This window comes from Diadema antillarum, unplaced genomic scaffold (assembly GCF_040938485.1).
Source record: "Diadema antillarum isolate AM-2024a unplaced genomic scaffold, OU_Dant_1.0 seq00000536_RagTag, whole genome shotgun sequence".
Classification (NCBI taxonomy): domain Eukaryota; kingdom Metazoa; phylum Echinodermata; class Echinoidea; order Diadematoida; family Diadematidae; genus Diadema; species Diadema antillarum.
This window is the reverse complement of record NW_027271485.1, coordinates 584,707-604,382: the sequence shown is the minus strand read 5'-3', so window position 1 is coordinate 604,382 and position 19,676 is coordinate 584,707. Positions and strand designations below refer to the sequence as shown.

The window sequence follows — 19,676 nt, the reverse complement described above, 5'->3', positions numbered from 1 at the left end:
GTCTGTAAAATTTCCTTACTTTCCATTCCAGCCAGAAAGAGGGTGGGGAGAAGGGCTCTAGCTCCCCACCTCCCACCCATATGAACAGATGTAGAGAAGGAATGTCATGGTGGGCGTGAGCCAGACATACCTCTCAAGCCTACAAGATTGTTGTTGTGTGTACACATGTCTGGCAAGCATGACCTCATTAGGGCGGGGTCAATTGTGAAAAAAAATAAAACAAATAGTCTTCTAATAGCGTCAATCACTCACATTAGACAATCATGGACTCAATAGATATGTAAATGTAATGAATCAGAGATATATTCAAGGCATCCGACCTACGGCAAAACACAACAAAAACAACTTACAAACATGCACAGTAGAAAATGATACATTCTGAAGGTATTGGGCAATTCGGTTCAGAAAATGCAAAATTGCTTATTTTAGACAAGCAAAATAAGTCTTTTGGGGAAATAAAATATGATCAAGAAAGCAATAATTTTTTCATTTTGTAGAAACAGCAAAACCATATCTTAAGTGGATAGGCCTAAGTACACTAGTTAAAATGACTGGTTTTAGATAGCAGTTCTGCACACTGTAAATCAATCGGAGAATCTGATAGGAAAGCTTGTCATCACCCAATTTCAACTTTCAAGGTGTGATTTATTGATAATCTGTCATGTCGTCTGCTGACAGGTTTGCCGACTAGATATTTGCATCACACTTGTTCAAACAAATCCTTATATATTAATTACATACCATTTGCATGATCGATTTTGCTAAAATTTAAGTCTAGCAAAGCTACATAATTATACTACCTTATTTTAAAAGCGTATCGATTGTTTATGGGATATTTATGTTTTTGTACAGGGTACTAGCGATGAAAATGCATGCATCAAACTCATTATCAACAAGAGACCCGCGGGTCTAGCGCTCACCTGAGTATCGCAAGTACATCTTTCACGCAGTCACTAATCTAAATTATTTACAGCTCCACCAAAATTTGACCAGGCATTCTCAAGTAGAAGATGAAAATGTACAATAAAGGCCCAATTTTTTTAAGATTCCTTAATTTGGGGGGATTGGGGCCCCCTGGGGCCCTCTGGGTGGGGCATGGTGCCCATTTTGATAAATTGAGATCCTGACCCCCTAGGGATGCTACGTGCCAAGTTTGACAAAAATCCATCATGAGGTTTTCAGGAAGAAGATGAAAATGTACAATTCAGGCCCCCATTTGGACCCTTCCAACCACCCCCCCCCCCCCCCACCCAAGAGGGGCACCCCTGGATCTCCTATGAACAAACTTGAAACTACAGTCATTAATGTACTCACTCATAGTATTATCTCAGCTCTATAACTTCTGATTCTAGAGAAGATTTATAAAGATTCCTTCATTTGGGGGGTTTGGGACCCCTGGGGGCCCCCTGGGTGGGGCATGGTGCCCATTTTAACAAATTGAGATCCTAACCCCCTAGGGATGCTACCTGCCAAGTTTGGTGAAAATGGGTCATGGGGTTCTCAAGACGACGATAAAAATGTACAATTTAGGCCCCATTAGGACCCCTCCTCACCCCCTCCCCTGGGTCCCAAGGGGGGCACCCCTGATTCTGCCATGAACAAACTTGAAACTACAGTCATCAATGTACTAACTCATAGTATTAACTAAGCACTATCACTTCTGGTTCTAGAGAAGAAGATTTTTGCAGAATCCTTAATTTTGGGGGGCTTGGGCCCCCTGAGGGCCCCCTGGGTGGGGCATGGTGCCCATTTTAACAAATTGAGTTCCTAACCCCCTAGGGATGCTACCTGCCAAGTTTGGTGAAAATGGGTCATGGGATTCTCAAGAAGAAGATGAAAATGTACAATTTAGGCCCCATTAGAACCCTTCCCCACCCCCCTCCCCTGGGTCCCAAGGGGGGCACCCCTGATTCTGCCATGAACAAACTTGAAACTACAGTCATCAATGTACTAACTCATAGTATTAACTTAGCTCTATCACTTCTGGTTCTAGAGAAGAAGATTTTTACAGATTCCTTAATTTTGGGGGGTTTGGGCCCCCCTGGGGGCCCCCTGGGCGGGGCATGGTGCCCATTTTAACAAATTGAGTTCCTAACCCCCTAGGGATGCTACCTGCCAAGTTTGATGAAAATCGGTCTTGGGGTTTTCAAGAAGAAGATGAAAATGTAAAAAGTTTACGCACGACGCACGACGGACGACGGACGACGCACGACGGACGACGGACGACGCACGACGCACGACGCACGACGCACGACGCACGACGGACGCCGGACGAAGGGCGATCGCAATAGCTCACTTGAGCCTTTGGCTCAGGTGAGCTAAAAATGCAGACTGAGGAAGTCATAGTGGTAGTGTATACATGCATTACATGCAGATTGGCATGCCTGTAGGCCTACAGTGTATGTGGGACTACACGAAAACACTACTGTACTCATACAATGGCAGCCAGTGTGGGTCACGCCTTGCTTCAACGAGCAGGGATATGGCACACAATAAAAATAGTTCACTGTCAAGGAGTGGCAATTCGAGGTTACATTTCTCCAACATTTTTTATCTTGTTGAAAGAGTGTTGGCATTAGATTGCCTACCTATCTTTTTCTTCTTTTTGGGGGGAGGGGGAGGGGAGAGACTCTAGCTATGACAAGTCCTGTAGTCGATCTCTATCAACAAGCACCTCTCCATAAAATACAGGAGTGAACAGAGACGCAAGTCTCCTGCTTTGAGGCCATTTTTTATATTTATACATGTTAATGGGGTTAAAAAAGGAGTATGCATGCATAAGGTGTCTGCATAGTGTATGTGTGTGTGTGTTTCTGTCTATTACTCTCTCTGTGGTGAACTAGCTCTATAATGCAGGAAACCGAAGGAGATTCAAAAGGCAGGGAAGAACTTGGTATATGCAGGGAGATGTGAGTTAAAGTCCTATCTCCCTGGTATATGTTACCTTTCAGGCCAGTTCATCCATTCACCCACTACATACCCTACCCCCTCTCCCCCCCCCCCCCCCCCCCCCCCCCCGCCCGCCCCCCCGTCCACGGTGGTCACTGCCTTCTCCATCACAGACCGCCTCATTAATAGGATGATTCCTGTTTGCATGATCATTACAGGGCCATCAACATACTCATTACCCCCTTCTCCCTCCCCCCCCCCCCCCATGACTTCTGCAGAGCTTGGTCCTCAGGGAGGAGAATTATGTATCATCCTCATCCTTGGTAGCCATACACACACAGAGTAATAATGGGCAGTGCATCGGCTATGTGTGCATGTATTGGTTCCAAGACATCTGCCCATGCGACAATTGCTCCAATTATATCTGCACACTATGCCAAACATAAATTGAAGAGTTTGTTTGCAAAAACCGATAAGTCCATTTTTCAAGATTTTGAAGTACGGTCTCTGTCATAAAGTACAAAATAATCCCTTTTAAATGATATATTGGTCACTACATATAAAGGTACATTTTTGAAGTTATGGTCTAAAGAAGCAAGAAATTTTTCATTATTCTCTTTATTTTTCTTAATCGCAAATATCTCCATTTGGCAAATATGGACTTACCGGTTTTTGCAAACAAACTCTTCAATTCTACCCACAAACATAACCATACTACCGTAATCCTAATCCTCACATCAAAGTAAGCCAAAAACCCTATCATAACCTTAACCTTATCACAACCGTAACCCTATCCCTTTAAGTCCTTGGAGAAAAACAAGACCGCAGCAATTGTTGCAGGAGCAAATGTTGTGTCACCGTTCGTATCATGCCCCTTTAATTTCACCTCCCTGGAAAAGAAAAGGCGTGGCAAATCGGGGCAGGGGGCCTTTCAGCGAGACAAAACAACAGCCACATTTAGGTCAACAAAAGCGGTACTACACGGGCAGGCGCATGTTTGATTTGCACAGCTTGTATTCTGTCACCATAGATTAGTCTAGAGGAACAATGCATCTATCCAACTACTTGTCAACCTCTTGGCACATGAAGCATGTCTTGCATAAATTTGCAGACATGGCTTCATCTACTGGATGGAATACATGAATATTGTCACATACTATTTGCTCAACATCACACATACATGTAGAAGAAAAGCAATAACATAAAAGTTGACTAGTTTGACATTCTAAAATTTAAAATGCAGTCATTTACATGTAGCTGTGGGGGCATGATGGGTACCATATCTTGGATCAGATCTCGCAACAGAGGCTGAAATTGGTTTGAATGTAGCTTCAAGGCAAAAGACACACATTCATTACAAAAAGTGCGGTGACATCCTCCATAGGAAACAAGCGTTTTTAAATGCACCGCGCAGAGCGCACAATCAGGTATAGGACATTTACACGGACTCTCGACTTTACCAACTCATACCTCCCAGAATATGTCTTTTTGCTTCAATGCACCTGGTTTTTATGAAAATCTAGATTTCAAGCTTGCTCTACATACCGTCGTGCGCATGGCAGATTGTCGTTACAGTGTGGGAGTGCGCATGGCAGATTGTCGTTACAGAGTGGGAGTGCGCATGGCAGATTGTCGTTAGGGTGTGGGAGTGCGCATAGGGTTAACAACATTCTGCCATGCGCACGGAAGTGCGCTAACAACAATCTGCCATGCGCATGACAATACCTCATTTGTAAAGTTTTGTGGAAAATTTTACATCGGTACCTTTCAAGTTGAAAATTGGGTGTCATTTCTCACTCAAATGCAATCAGCTCTACGACAACACGCAATTTTACATTGATGGCACGCTGTGCCAACTGTGAGCCTGAAGGCCAATTTGAGAGGGTTATTCTACTGCCATAACTGTTGTATTTGTAAAATGCACCTGCCTAGTAAGTTGCAGCAAATACTCACGTGTATTCATACTGAGTTTGGAGGAATTTCGTGAAACTTCACCATCGGTACCTTTGCAATATTCATAAACCATGTCAGTTTAGTCCCGAGTGAATAACTCACCAATATGTTCATACACTAAAGCAAATGCGCGTCCCTGCGTGCTTCTCACTTGAATACCCTATGCTGATTGGCTAAATGTCATTGGCCTTACGAGGTCGCATCAGGTCAACGCGTGATCGTGACGTAGCGCGTATTACTGCAAATTTGTGACGTGACAATAGGTGCGCGCGTCTTTATGACTATTTAGATTTCATTAACACATTCGCTCAACGTAGCATTTGCAGCGCGTGATTGCATAGATCATGCATATGTATTATTTTTTAACGCTCAACGCACTGTGATAGGTGGTATGCAAATGACGGATCTACGTCATAGCTCATTATCTGTTTGTCACCATTCGCGTGTAGACTTTTTGTAATGTTTTATACAAAGAAAAATATGTATCAAAAATGTTTGTTCGTTTTTACATTACAAAAGAATCATATATTATGTGTCAAACATCGTTAGGAATAAAGTGTACAATCTTACTCTGTGAACATACTTTTCACAATCTGAGATCACTCTCATTTTTCTTGCTGTCATTGTTTGGTTTAGTTACCTTGTTTTAGTTCTAACTTTTATGCGCAAACAAAGGTTGATTTCATAGTCCCAAATACCCAAAACTGTGCTGGTAGTATAAAGGGAACATGACTATTAGCATGCACTCACGTGTCAACTATAACATTTTTAGTGGCAGTCCAATGAAAATCAATGGGGATTGCATAGTTATAATCATGTCAACCCCAGCAATGCTCCATCTTATTTTGCTGTTTTAATTAAGATGTCACCCTCTTTCAATCTGTATGGACCAGTCTGTAATTATTTTGAATACTTTGGCATATTCTATCCTCCAATTGGGGGCATTAATTCACCTTACAACATAGTATCCAACTGCAGTACTTGTTTCTAATATGCTGTGAATGAGCCAGTACTACAGAAAACTGGAATCATCAGGTTTGATTGTTTTTGTTTTGTCTTTCTGTAACACCAAGCATCTTCGCTTGGACTGCCAGAAACACTGCATATATATACAATGTGGTATGTTAACAACAGGGCTGATGTGTGGTACAGAAATAACCTTATAGTTATACAGAGTATATCATCTTGTGCTTACTTTTTTTTTTCTTTACATATTTCATGCACTGCAAAGACTATCAACATAGATTCCTCATCCTCTTTTCCCTCAATAGAACAGTTTAGAATCTCTTTAAAACTGCTACATGAACAATCAATCCAGAAAATTGGGGCATATTTATTCACCACAGAGCAGATTTTTGAATACCATGTTATATCAGGCACTCTTCCATCTCCCTGGTTTTATCATAAACACAACTATCGACATTCAAGTATAGAAACAAAGATGATATGACCTTTTACAAGCAATATTGTATGGCTGCGTCAAGAAAAAATCCTTCCCCCTCCCCCTCCCCCATACAGACAATGAGAAAACAACAGGCCAGGCAACGGTTTCCTTGTGCATGCTTTCATCGTTGCCATGGAGACGAGAGATATGAGATGGAGTCAATGGCCCGGGAAGGGCGCACAAAGGCAGTTGACTGCCGAGTGAAGCCATAAGCTTGGTGATGCGGCTATCGATTGATTCAGGGGCTATACACACGCTACCTTGTGCTATTACGCTGCAAAGACATAGGGCTCTGTATACCTGCATGCACATCATACACAGAGTTTATGAGATGTGCCTTGCTAATACCATGTAGCAATATAATACCCAAGATCAATATGGTTGCTCAGATGAACACATGAGCACACACACAGAAAAAAAAACAAAAACTTTCACATCTATTCCGCAGACAAAGTTTGATATGTATAACAGTTGTTCAGCTCTAATCTAGAAGCTAAGAATGGGCAGTTTATCATTAGATGTTCCCACTCATTAAAAAAAAAAGGAAAATGAGAATCATAAAATCTAGCATTCATATGTTGAACTTTTTCTCAATTTAAGTAGGAAGAGACACAAGGAATAAAACCACAGAAAAAGTGTCTAACAATCTTATTAATTAAAGGGAACACAAACCCAGAGAGCAATGCAGATTGAGTGAAAGCAGCAACATCAGTAGAACACATCAGTGAAAGTTTGAGGAAAATCGGACGATTGAAGCAAAAGTTATGAATTTTTAAAGTTTTGATGTTGGAACTGCTAAAATATGAGGAGATATCAGTATTTTTCTCAATAAATCATAACTGTAGACAGTTTAGTCTGGAAACACTTTTATTATAACTATTGTTCACATTTTGTGTATTTAGCAATACTTAGCATCGATTATAAGGATTCAAATATGTACAGTGGTTGTTTCTATCCCTAACTAACATTTTAAAACTCTGAAAGCACTAATGCTGGATTTTCATTTCATCTGCAAATGGTAATTTATGCCTTTAACCCTCTGTGCAATATATCTGCCAGGTAAAATAATATTTGCTATACATTATAGTATAGCAAATATAAGTGCACAAGAATTATATCATTAATTACATTTTATATGTTCATCTTTCAGGCAATAACTCAACAGTAAACAAAAAGCCTAAATTTGTCAATAAAACTTGTGTATAATTTGGTCACCTGTCCAAAGAGTGTGTCATATTTCTATACTATTCACATTTCTCTGAAAAACAAACAAACAAAAACAAAACATGACAAGACACAATTACAAAACTTTTCTTTTCTATCTCTCTTCATCTGTAATCATCATACAGAGGAAATAATGAAGAGATAAACAGGGAAAAAGGCCCGTGACAAATTCCATTTGCATCAGAGCTCTCTGGAATGAAAACTACTCATTTGTAACAATCCCATCTGATTATATCATATGGCTATTCATTATGGAGGGGTTTTCAAGGGACGAAAGAATTCATATTCTAAACATATTTAGGAACACGTGTCACGCTAATCAAACTTGATTTACACATCTCCCACACACATTCCTCGTCTCGCATTTGACCAATATGGGTCGCATGAGAGAGGTGGGTTGTTGGTTTTTTTTTTTTTTTTTTTTTTTTTTTGGTCTGATTCTGGGTGCATGTTGGTAGTCTGAAAGGTTCCACCTCTAAATCACAATTTAAGAAGAGGAGGGGGAGGAGGAGCCTATCTCCACAGAGTGTTCATTTACACCAAGGTATAATGCACACTCTTCAAGTCTTGCGTTTTGGCACATTGAGCGTTAGCCTGTTTGACTAACAGGTCCGCTGGTTTGTGTCACAGCTGCCATACAGTGAATGTTATTCACATTATTCATGGACAGCAAAAGGAATTCTTTCAGGCTCTGATTCCCAATTTATACAGTGCATTTAGAGCACTCCTGGGCTAAACTGTGTGTATACATGGGGTAGCTCTATCAAAAAAAAAAAAGAAAACAAAAAGAAGAATCCATTTAAACAGCAAGACAACAAAACTACAAATTCGGAAGTCTGAAGTCCCTGAAAGTCATATGGAAAATCACTGCAATTAGAACTGATTTAAAACAAAAAGAGAATTTAAAACTGTAGTAACAATATCTGGTGAAAATATGATTCACCTAAATAGTCTTTAAAAAAAATAATAATGCTAATGGTTGCCTGTCCTCATGTGTAGTCTTAACTCAAGATTCACCAGACCTTGTAATTCTCTATCTAGCTACCACATTTTAATACAAAGCTCATTTAATCCCAACAGCAGCATGCATCCCTCCAAACTTCCAGAACTGATCTGCATAAAGTCGTATCATCAGGCCTGCCAACACTGGCACTGTCAAAATCGGGTACGTTTTGAAGACCCAAATATCAAGGGGACTCTTGAGTGTTGCATCCATCTCAAAGAGGTAGCACTAATTCCAAATTGAGGGAGACTTTTATATCAACTTTGTTACAAAATAGTGAAATTTTCAATAGGCCTCCTACAAATTTTGGAAAACTTGGTAGATATGCTGTACATAAAATGTGTATCCCCTACAGGTTTATATATCCTGGACACTGGACATACAATGTACCCAAGGTACACTGTAGCTACAAGTTGAATGCAGTCTGTATACTTAAGGCTAAGTGCATGTGAATGTGTCTGCAGTCTGCTTGAAATGTCAGTTGTCATGGTAACACAGTGTTGGCGCATCTTCTTTTCTTCCGCTTCAATTCTTGTCCCAGTTTCTATCACTCATTTTGTGTGTGTGTGTGTGTGTGTGTGTTTATTTGTGTGTGTTTGTGTATGAATTGCTAAGTAAATGTCACCACCACAGAAAAACCGAGTTCATTGTTTATTTGTGTGTGTTTGTGTATGAATTGCTAAGTAAATGTCACCACCACAGAAAAACCGAGTTCAATGCATGCGCTATGTACCCAGTATACGATGATGTCCTTTGTGCATTTAGATGTCTGCATGAAGGCCGTCTTCCTGTGTTGCGTGCAAAGTGTGAGCATGAGTGTCTCCGTGCTAAGATGCATTTAGTCAGGATAATGCTGTCTGTTGCCATAGCGATGCAGAATATAGCTCTTATGCCTCCACTCACTCCTTTCCCCCCCCCCCTTTTTTTTTCCACCAATCAAGATGTTTTGACTGAAGTGAAATATTGCATGGATGCTCTTCTGTATTAATTCTCCTGAAAACATGCACTGTATTCTTTTGATCAGCTCTGACAAAAAGACTACTTGAAACAGGCAGTTGCCAATGGCAACGAGGTTGTAAGAGGGCATCTATTTCTGGTGGCGGATAATGATATGTTTGTAGAATGATTTGAGTATTACCATGTAGTGAAGAGCACAATGTTAAATAAATCATCATGGTTATTATCCTTAAAATAAGTGGTAGTATTACTTATGAGCAATCATTATCATTACACCCACTACTACTACTTCTACTACTGCTACCATACTTTTACTATTTTTATCATCATCATGATTTGTGGTATCTAAATCACTATTCATCTCCAATATACTTAATGCATTGAATGCATTACCATTTTTGTCAAAACTGTAAACATGGTTAGTGACCAATATTTCTTATCATTTTCTTATCAGGTTGTTCTAAGCAATGTTAGGGGATCATTATTTGAAGGGTTTGTTTGCAAAAACCGATAAGTCCATATTTGCCAAATGGAGATATTTGCGATTAAAAGTCAAGAAAAATATAGTAAGCAAATAATCAACGTTGGTGAAGGTGATGGGACAAACTATCACTTCCGAGGCGATCTGGATGTAGCTATCTTTCCGAAGCGCAGCTGAGGAAAGATAGCGTACACATTCAGAGCGCCGAGGAAGTGATAGCTTGTCTCATTGCCTGAAACTAAAAGTTGATGATTTGCTTTATATATTCCACATTTAAGGTCCTAGAAATTCCCATTTCATTCCACATCTGAAACCATTTTAGCTGTCTTTAGGTATCCTTAGGGCTTAGGCTACGTGTGCGCGTAGATGACAAAGCAATGAATTTGCTGCGTGCACCGCGCGGCACCGAAGTGAAAGTGCGTTGCACTGTGTACTATCAAGTGACCTAGGTCACATGATAGTCCACAGTGCAACGCACTTTTATTTCGCGCGTACTCATCTTGCGTTAGGACTGTGTGGACTGTGTGGAGATCAGCGAAACAAAAGGGACTATCAACATAGAGTGTAATAAACTTTTCTTCTCAGATGTTGTGATGGGCAAAACTACGCTTCATCACGTGATCAGCTCTGGACCAATCCTATTGCAACATTCTTAGTATGTGGAATATAAAGAATAATAAAAAAATTTTTGCTTCTTTTGACCATAACTTCAAAAATGTACCTTTATATGTAGTGACCAATATATCATTTAAAAGGTATTATTTTGTACTTTATGACAGAGACTGTACTTAAAAATCCTCAAAAATGGACTTATCGGTTTTTGCAAACAAACTCTTCATTTTTTGAAGCCTCAATATCTGGAAGACTGAAAAATACTGAAATCTGAGAACTGATGTTGGATAACTTTCATCGCAGGTTTTCATGGTATGCCATACATATGCCCTATACATCTCAGAGAGAATTACGGTATGAATACAGATGATGTTTTCTAGGGACTGTGTCCTGCGCTTCCAAAAGAGCAGATATGTGCCGTGAAGAATCGCTTACTGGGGCAAACCCCTCGCAGTCTGAAATCAACTCCAGCAGAGAAATGATGACGGTAAAACCGCAAGACTCCGGATCATCGGAGGAGGAGGCGATGTCTCTCTCTCGGGCGCTCAGGTGTGAAAGAGATCACACCATCACTGCCTCGCCTGTCTCCTCCGCCACGCATCCCCGCTTTATCCATCATCCTCAATTTGCTTCTCTCCTTTTCTCTTTCTCTTCAACATCTATCTATCCCTCTATCTTTCTATCTATCCATCTCTACCCACAAAACGAGTGAATGGTATCTTGCGACGCAACACGCACGAAGGTGTGTTTATCCACTCCTGGCACCCTGCTCTCTACAATGAACAATGGGCCTGTTCGCACATTGATAACAGTCACCCGTCGCCTTAATCCAGTCAAGTTTACTAACAGTAGGTGCTGTGGAAGCCATGGCTGAATGGATGCCTCGTTCACATTTTCCAAACATTCTCAAAACATTCTCCCTCCAGACTTTTATTCACTTTTCATTTGTTCGGAATGGAATGTGTTTGGAATGTTTTAAATGTCGCAAGTTTTTTTAGTTCACCACACTTGACAAATATCTACGTATATCTGGTGGTATGTAACTCTTTAATTCTAATTACATTCACAAATGCAATGCTAAAAAATTCAGGGACTCCCTTATCAAGTACGGTACCTGCAACACAGTAATTCACATAAATGACGATTACAGATTTGCTGAGATCTTCATTACACACTTCCAAATCATGTTGGTGACCAGCACTGCACAGATTTTGATTAGAAATAACTGCTGAAGTCGGACAAGCTGCTGATATTTGGAGGAAATAAACTCAAGGGCAGCACCCACCAATTGTTCGACGCCAGTCCAGATTTTTGATGGTTTGCAGCATCGCAAAAGTCCCATTTCGATGGGCACACACATCCTGTCCGTGTCATCTACACTGCCAGGATATCACCATGTTTTGGGGTTTTCAATCACCCAGCAGCACGCAGGTAGTGATTTCCTGATTGGAGGAATTTACTAATGTAGCCGATTTGGTTGTCAAAGTGGGTGCCGAAAATGGAAGTGGTTTGTCACTAGCAGGCATGGGAATCGCATCGAAACTGTCTGTGACTTCATGGCTATCCTTAAATATCCACCCAAAGTTTTGTGTTTCAGATCTACAAAACACTGGATCTCCCTCTTGCTCTTGGCGTATGAGCAAAAGCAAACGCTCGCCCCAATTTCTATCTTTACAAATAGTTTGTTTAAATTGCCATATCATGGGTGCTCCTTGTTGCATTCAAATGGGCAGAGGTTTTGAGTCTGGTCTCAGAGATGTTGCGATATCTTATTCCCTCGGGGTCTACTGTGTATTGTGAGCTTTCACATCATCTGTTCAGAACATCAAATACATTAGGACAGTTTTACATAAAATTCATTCGTTGCTATGGTGGGAAAAAAAAATCTGCCAAAAATGTTCTACTCCTTTGAGGGCACAAAGATATCTGTGTGAATAAACCTTAGATATTTATCAGCACAGTGGTGTAATTGAAATGATTTCCAATAGTTGTCATGTTGCTTTGAGGTTGGGGGAAACCCACACTCTCGTTGGAAATCGTCACTGCATTCAAATCTCATGCAAACAGCTGTATTGAGCTCTTGTTATCAGAAAGATCCAACTTGTCCAGACATGCACATGTTTTAAAGCAAAGTTCCTTTTTTTAACCTTTTTCCCCCATTTCTCATTTCTAATCATTTGAAGTAAAATCAAGCAAACAGAACTATGAATGTAATAAAGGAAAATGATCGTGATCTAAATCTCAAGATTTTTTTTTTTTTTTTTTTTTGGTGCCAGTTCAGATGAACAGAAATATCCCGCTAATTGCCAATCGTATTAATTTGTTGACCACACTGAATTTGGCCCAAATCTACTGAAATGGTGATCTTTACCCTTGTGTTTGTGCTTGCTTTGAATGACAGGACAAATAATCTTGAGAATTATTGCTTCAGCTTTTAAACGCACACCACAGTGCGAATCATCACGATGATGCTGAAATAATTGCAAGATTTCTCGGGATTTGGATTGCAATGCTGACAACTGTGCTCTTTTGTGGGATTTCTATATCAACACAGGCAAGAATCTTGAGATGTGGATTGCTACGCGAAGTTCATGATTGGTACACTGCTAATTCATGTCAATGTGAATCCCACTTTTAATTAAAGGGATCGTATAGTTTTGGCCGAGACCTCACTTCAGGTTTCTAATAGTTTTTGGTGAAATAATGAGAAACCTGTTGTGAAATATTAAAGAGCATGTAATTCCAAGAGGGATTTGCCGTTTATATGATGAAAATTGGTTTTTCAATGGCTTAGATAGCCAAAACAGAGCATTTCTAATAAAAGGTAGGACCCACCTTTTATAAGGATCAAAAGGTAGGACCAACCTTTTATAAGGATCGCTTTGTTTTACTTTGTTTTTGGATGTCTCAGCCATATCAAAACCGATTTTCATCTAATAATCTTTGAATAACTCCTAGAATGGTATGCTCTGTATTATTTTATAGGTGCTTTCTTGGTATCTAACAAAAAGATAAAAGCCCAATCCTCATCTCCACCAATAGATACCATCCCTTTAACCCTGTCTATGCTTTGCTGGCTGACTGACACACATCTGCTGGGGAAGCTTTCATTGCTGATTGGCAGGGAAGTCTGGAAACTAATTACCAATGAATAGCGATTATGTAAGCCTCTTCATCCATATTATGTCCCCTATGGGCCATGGCCTTCCTGTTGGACTGAGGACCTGTCATGCCTTAAAGGTACTGTTTACCATTGGGAACAGTGATTTAAAAAAATGTTCGAGTTATCACATTTGATGCATTGTGTGTAGGTCACTTGTACCACAAAACATCCTACCATGAAAAAAAAAAAGTGCAATAAAGCCTAAAATATACGGAGATATCACTGTTTTTTCTCAATAAACCATACCTGTAGATGTTTTATTCTAGAAATAATTTTATCATAACTATTGTTCACATTTTGCATATATTTAACAATACTTAACGATTGATTGATTACGATTAACATTAACATTGGTTGTTTCTATCCCTAACTCACATTTAAGAACTGTTTTAAAGCACTAAAGCTGGGTTTTTATTTCATCTGCAAATGGTAAATAATGCCTTTAAAAAGTGGGGTTGGCTAATTTACAATTCGGTCAAGTTTGTGGGGATTGACACAAGGCTATAAAATGAAAAAGCCTGACTACTCAATGACCTCGGCATAAAAAAGGTTACTTTAATCACATAAAACAAATAGCAAAGCTATGGAACAACTTTACTAATTTTTCAATGCAGAATTGACATCTTTGTCAATTATATTGGCCTGCACATACATTTGTACACCAAATTATGTGGGGTAATGATGACATTACTGTACCTTACATAATATGTCCTACAGGCTCAAACACTAATCTTCACTACATTTCGTTTACTGATATGAAAGAGAGAAAAGTTTACCTTTAATCTCATTCTAAAGTGTCCCATTTAGCTTTTACTGTAAAGCATACCTTTAAGTTTGTATTGGAATGCCCCCTTTAATCTTATGCTGGAGTATTGCCAATGCACCAGACATCCCACAGGTGTACGACCCTTCTGCCATTTTTTTCTCCCTTGTGACTTCCCACCCTTTAGGTAAGTCATGTTTTGGCATGTATAGTCATCCACCATCCAGGCCACTGATTCTCCAAATGTCAAGGCAAGGGACAAGCATATTTTTCTTTCCAGTCAACAGCAAAACAAAACAAAACAAAACAAACTACAACAGCCAGCAAAACAAAAAACACAAATTTGTGTGTAATGCAGATGAGTTTGTCAAGCTAAGACTTAAAATTTACCTCAAATAGAACATACAAGAAAGCATTAGAGAAGGCTAGTAGCACTTTACTTCATAGCACTCATCACTGTTCATCTAAAAATTGTTTGAGATGATCCCTAAGTCCAAAGGACTGGATGCACTGAATTGATGGACAATTTATGTGTATGTGTGTATATTTGTGTATCATACATCATCACCCACCATCCTAACCCTTCTTTGACCCGCCATAATCAGGCAAATATGTAGTCCATCCCTGACCCCCATCAGAGGCACACTGGAATATCATTATGGCGAAGCACTTCATAATGATTAGATCATATCACTGTATTACCGATACAGCAAGGATCTCAATTACATTTAGATGACCCCTGAGGGCTGGCAATGGCTTCATCAGCCTCCCAACTGCTCAGGGTCTCCTACAGACATATGTATCAGCATTACCAACACCGGTACGCCAAGGTATATCATTGGTTGCTGTACACCCCTATTGGGTTTATGACTCATATCAAAAGTAATGCCACCTCAGTAATGGAGTTTAAGTATATCTCTCTTTAAAGGGCTCGTATAGTTTTGGTTGAGACCTAACTTCAGGTTTTTAACATTTTTTGGGTGAGATAATGAGAAACCAGTTATGAAATATGAAAGAGCATGTAATTCCAGAGGAATTCAACGTTTATTTGATGAAAATTGGTTATGAAATGGCTGAGATGCCCAAAACAGAGCAATAGGTCTGCTAATAAAATGTGGACCCACATTTTATTACGATTGCTTTGTTTTATTCTATTTTTGGATGTCTCAGCCATTCTAAAACTGATTTTCATTAAATAAACTTTGAATTCCACTGAGAATGGCATGCTCTGTACCATTTCATAAGTGGTTTCTTTGTATCTCACAAAAAGTGAAAAGCCAAATTCTCAGCTCCACCAATACTGTACCTACCATCCCTTTAACCAGAGTATACACACAGAAGATGCTCCCAGAGTACATTTCCAAAACAGACGTTTACTACCTCAGCCACACAAAAAAAAGACAGACCTGGGATGATTAAAAAGCTGACGAACAGACACGTCCCCATGCTGCTAATGGCTGATTATTGCTGAGAGTATTATAATTAGGATGTTGTACAGCTTTTGGGGTATTTATGTCTGAGTCATATAAAAGTCATTGTATTCAAATTACAGGTGTAACTTCTTCCTCTGCAGATTCTCAAGGAATTAATTATCTGCTGGATCTCTGAGGGAGAATGAAGAGTGTAACCTTGTATAATAAAACTCACTGAGAATATTAAGAACAAAACAACAAAACAGTAGCTCCTGATTAGGAAAAAAAAGATAGTATGACCAGACATATATTAAATCTATGCAACTATCAGAATATGACTGTCAGCTAACTTTGTACTACATGGACACTTGTAAGACCATTCCCCTCAGAATTTTTTTTTCTATTCCTTGCATGTTTGATAAATATGCATTGTTTCTTATTCTATTCTTCTCAAGGACAAAATAAACAAACACATTCTCTTCTTTGTACATTACTGCACTCGCGTTATTATATAGTCCGTGACATACCATTATGTGTCTTTTTACAGTACGCCCATTTTAAATGGCCCAAAGGATGTCATGCACAGTGCTCATTAGGCGTGTTCACACACACACCTGAAATCAATGGTTTTCTAAAAGCACAGCAAAAACTGACAACTCTTAAAGTGCAATTTACTTGATGCAATACAATATGTGAAATTATTTAATAGTGCTGCACTTGCCAGCAAATGAGGTTTTTGGGGCCATATGTGAATTGAAGCATATAGAACTAAATTTGCACATCCCAATCAAGAAATTGATAACTCTTGCGTGCGAATGAGCCAATTAGCTCTCAAATATTTCTCAAATCCATCTTGACAGTAATCAGCCAGATTTCCCCCACAACTTTGAAAGAGATCTGTTACCACACAACAGAGGCCTTCACTCAAGTCAGTTTTTGTTTTTTAATGTGCTCATTCTCTTCCAGTAGAAAGGAAATATTGGTTCACACAATCTTCCTGAACAGGGGATTTACAATTGTAAGATAAGCACTCACTGTCATTATCAGCTGTGCAGGAAAGGCACATAAAAAAAAAAAAAAATCACACACATACACACACACAAGTCCTACATTTTGGGTTGGAGGAGAATTAAAAAATAAAGCTTAAAATGTATATCCTTTGGTTTAGACAATTAAGAGCCTTCTTTTGGAGAAAATGATTTGCCAAAGGGGTTACCCCCACGATAATGAGAGAAAGAAAGAACGCTAGAATGAACACAACTCTGTTGCTGTTCTTTCCATTTTTTCTTTTCAGTCTCCCAGTGCATGTCAAATGAGTAAGATCTGAATCTGCATGGTGTATATCGAGTGTAACACCCACATTAACACATTACATGTGTAATCCACATTGAAGACATTACAATAACAACATCACATACACTGACCAAATTACAAGTGTAACACCACATTGAAGACATTACAATGCTACTACTACACTGAGCACATTACTCCATTTACACCACATTTGAGTACATTATAACAATTAACACTACGATGCACACATTACAACATTGACACCACACTGAGCTCATTACAACATTAACACCACACTGAGCTCATTACAGCATTAACACCACACTGAGCAAACTACAACATAAACACCACACTGAGCAAATTACAACATAAACACCACATTGAGCACACTACTACGTGAACACCACATTGAGCACATTACAACGTAAACACCACACTGAGCACATTACAACGTAAACACCACACTGAGCACATTACAACATAAACACCACACTGAGCACATTACAACGTAAACACCACACTGAGCACATTACAACATAAACACCACACTGAGCACATTACAACGTAAACACCACACTGAGCACATTACAACGTAAACACTACACCAAACACAGAGACAAGTTTTCTCAAAGCTTGCTGTCAGACATGTTACCTGTAATATGAACTGGAATGATTGGTGCCGAGGACAAAAGTGCCGAGCCTTTTCACAGATCAGATCTCCTAAAACAAAGAAAAGATGGAAACAAAGGTAATGCTCAGTCCTCAGACATGAATCAATTTCTTTTCAATTGAAGCTGACTGTTTTGTACGTGCAGTATCGGAGAATCTATTCAGTAGTGTGCAAAAGAATTCTTGACAAACAAGTATTCAATATATTATCAAAATGTAAAAAAGTACTCAAGGTTTTCTAAAATTAGACACATGGGTACGGACTGCATCAAAACTACAAGAAAACAAAAAAGGTTATTTTTTTTTTTGCCGCAAATGTCTCAAAAGATTATGAGATCTTCAAGGATAAGGAGCTTAAGTCACAACAGACAAAAAACATTCGTCATCAAATATCATATCCAGTGATAGATCAGCTATCATCTCAGATTAAATCTTCAAATATTTCTGATGCTTATAAATGCCAGTAAACTATGTAAACGTCTTGCTTGGACAGATAAACATTCCTCACACACTTCGTATCACTATTCACACCAGTTGGTGAGTTTCATGTGATTTCTACCAACATTTGAAATCACTCTCTTGAGCGCAGCGACCGTTATGCAAGTCCCCTGACTTACATCACAGTAGTGACATTCACACTGACATGAATTGGCAGGATCAAAATCTTGATATTTGCATTGCAATCCATACATGCATCTTCAGATTTTTTTTTGACAGTGTGGACATACACATCTCATCAAACAGCACTATCAGCAACATGATCCGAATCCAATGAAATTTTGTGAATATAATGGCATTTTTGTGATTATTTGAGAAAGAGCACGATAATTTGCACGACTGTGATTATCTGAATGCCGGAGCATATAATCTTGAGATCTTTTATCCCGTCATTCGAAACACACATCACAACATTGCATGAACACAAGGCTAGGGGTCATCATTCCTGTAGATTTCAGCCATACGCAGCTTGGTCTACAAATTATCGCAAACTGTATTTAGCAGGATATTTCTTTTCATCCACACGGCTACTAAAATTCTTGGTATTTCTACGCAATCAACGTTTGGCTACTCTGTCTGATGAAGGTATACAGCATTAACCCCACCAATCCTACAAGCAAGACCATTTCAATGAGTCATTTACTTTGGCGAAGGTTGAATTTCACAACACCCAGAATTTTCTTGCTCCACCCATTAAAACACTTGCAAGGAAATGAAAAAAGTCCTCTTGACCTGCAAATTTTTCAGGTCTGTCTGTGAGGCCAGTATAAGACGCACCCTGCCACTTGTGGGCTGTGGGGCATTCAAAATCCAATAAACAGGTGGACAGAAAAGAAAGAAGCTCATTATGTAACACTTAGAAGGACAGAAGAATAGTCATATGATAAAAACAATTTTCATCTAAGAGGCAAGTGGTTTTATTAAAAAAAAACACCAGCAAATCAATCATATGACAGAGTTCTTGGTATCAATGATAAACAGATTAGTAACATTCAGGTGAGTGTTTCATTTTGGGTTTTTGACCAATTTTGGGCGTGACTGCCTAGCAACTATCCATGGAAGTTTAAATCAAGGTTTTTTGAGTACGAAGATATGCCCTATGCAAGCACAATAACCATGGAATATTGACAAGGTGGATCATGGCAAACATTTTTCCCATTTGCACAAATAAGTATTCATAGAACCTTTTACTTTTAACCTGCAAGTGGTACGTCTGGGTGGTAATTCACAGTTCGCACGAAGTATGCACGCCAGATTTGAGTGTGAATCCTGTCACGAAATACGACCAACTGCAAGTGGCTATTTTTCATGTGAC

At 39.2% G+C, this 19,676-nt stretch overlaps 1 protein-coding gene across 1 annotated transcript in view; it reads right to left on the bottom strand.

Annotated features, from left to right (window-relative positions):
* The window catches only part of LOC139734642 (tetraspanin-18B-like), a 69,650-nt gene that overhangs the window by 13,559 nt on the left and 36,415 nt on the right, over positions 1-19,676 (bottom strand). Inside the window, exon 2 of the mRNA XM_071645428.1 lies at positions 17,847-17,914. The gene's annotated coding sequence lies outside the window, so the exon portion shown is untranslated. The remainder of the gene's footprint in view (positions 1-17,846; positions 17,915-19,676) is intronic.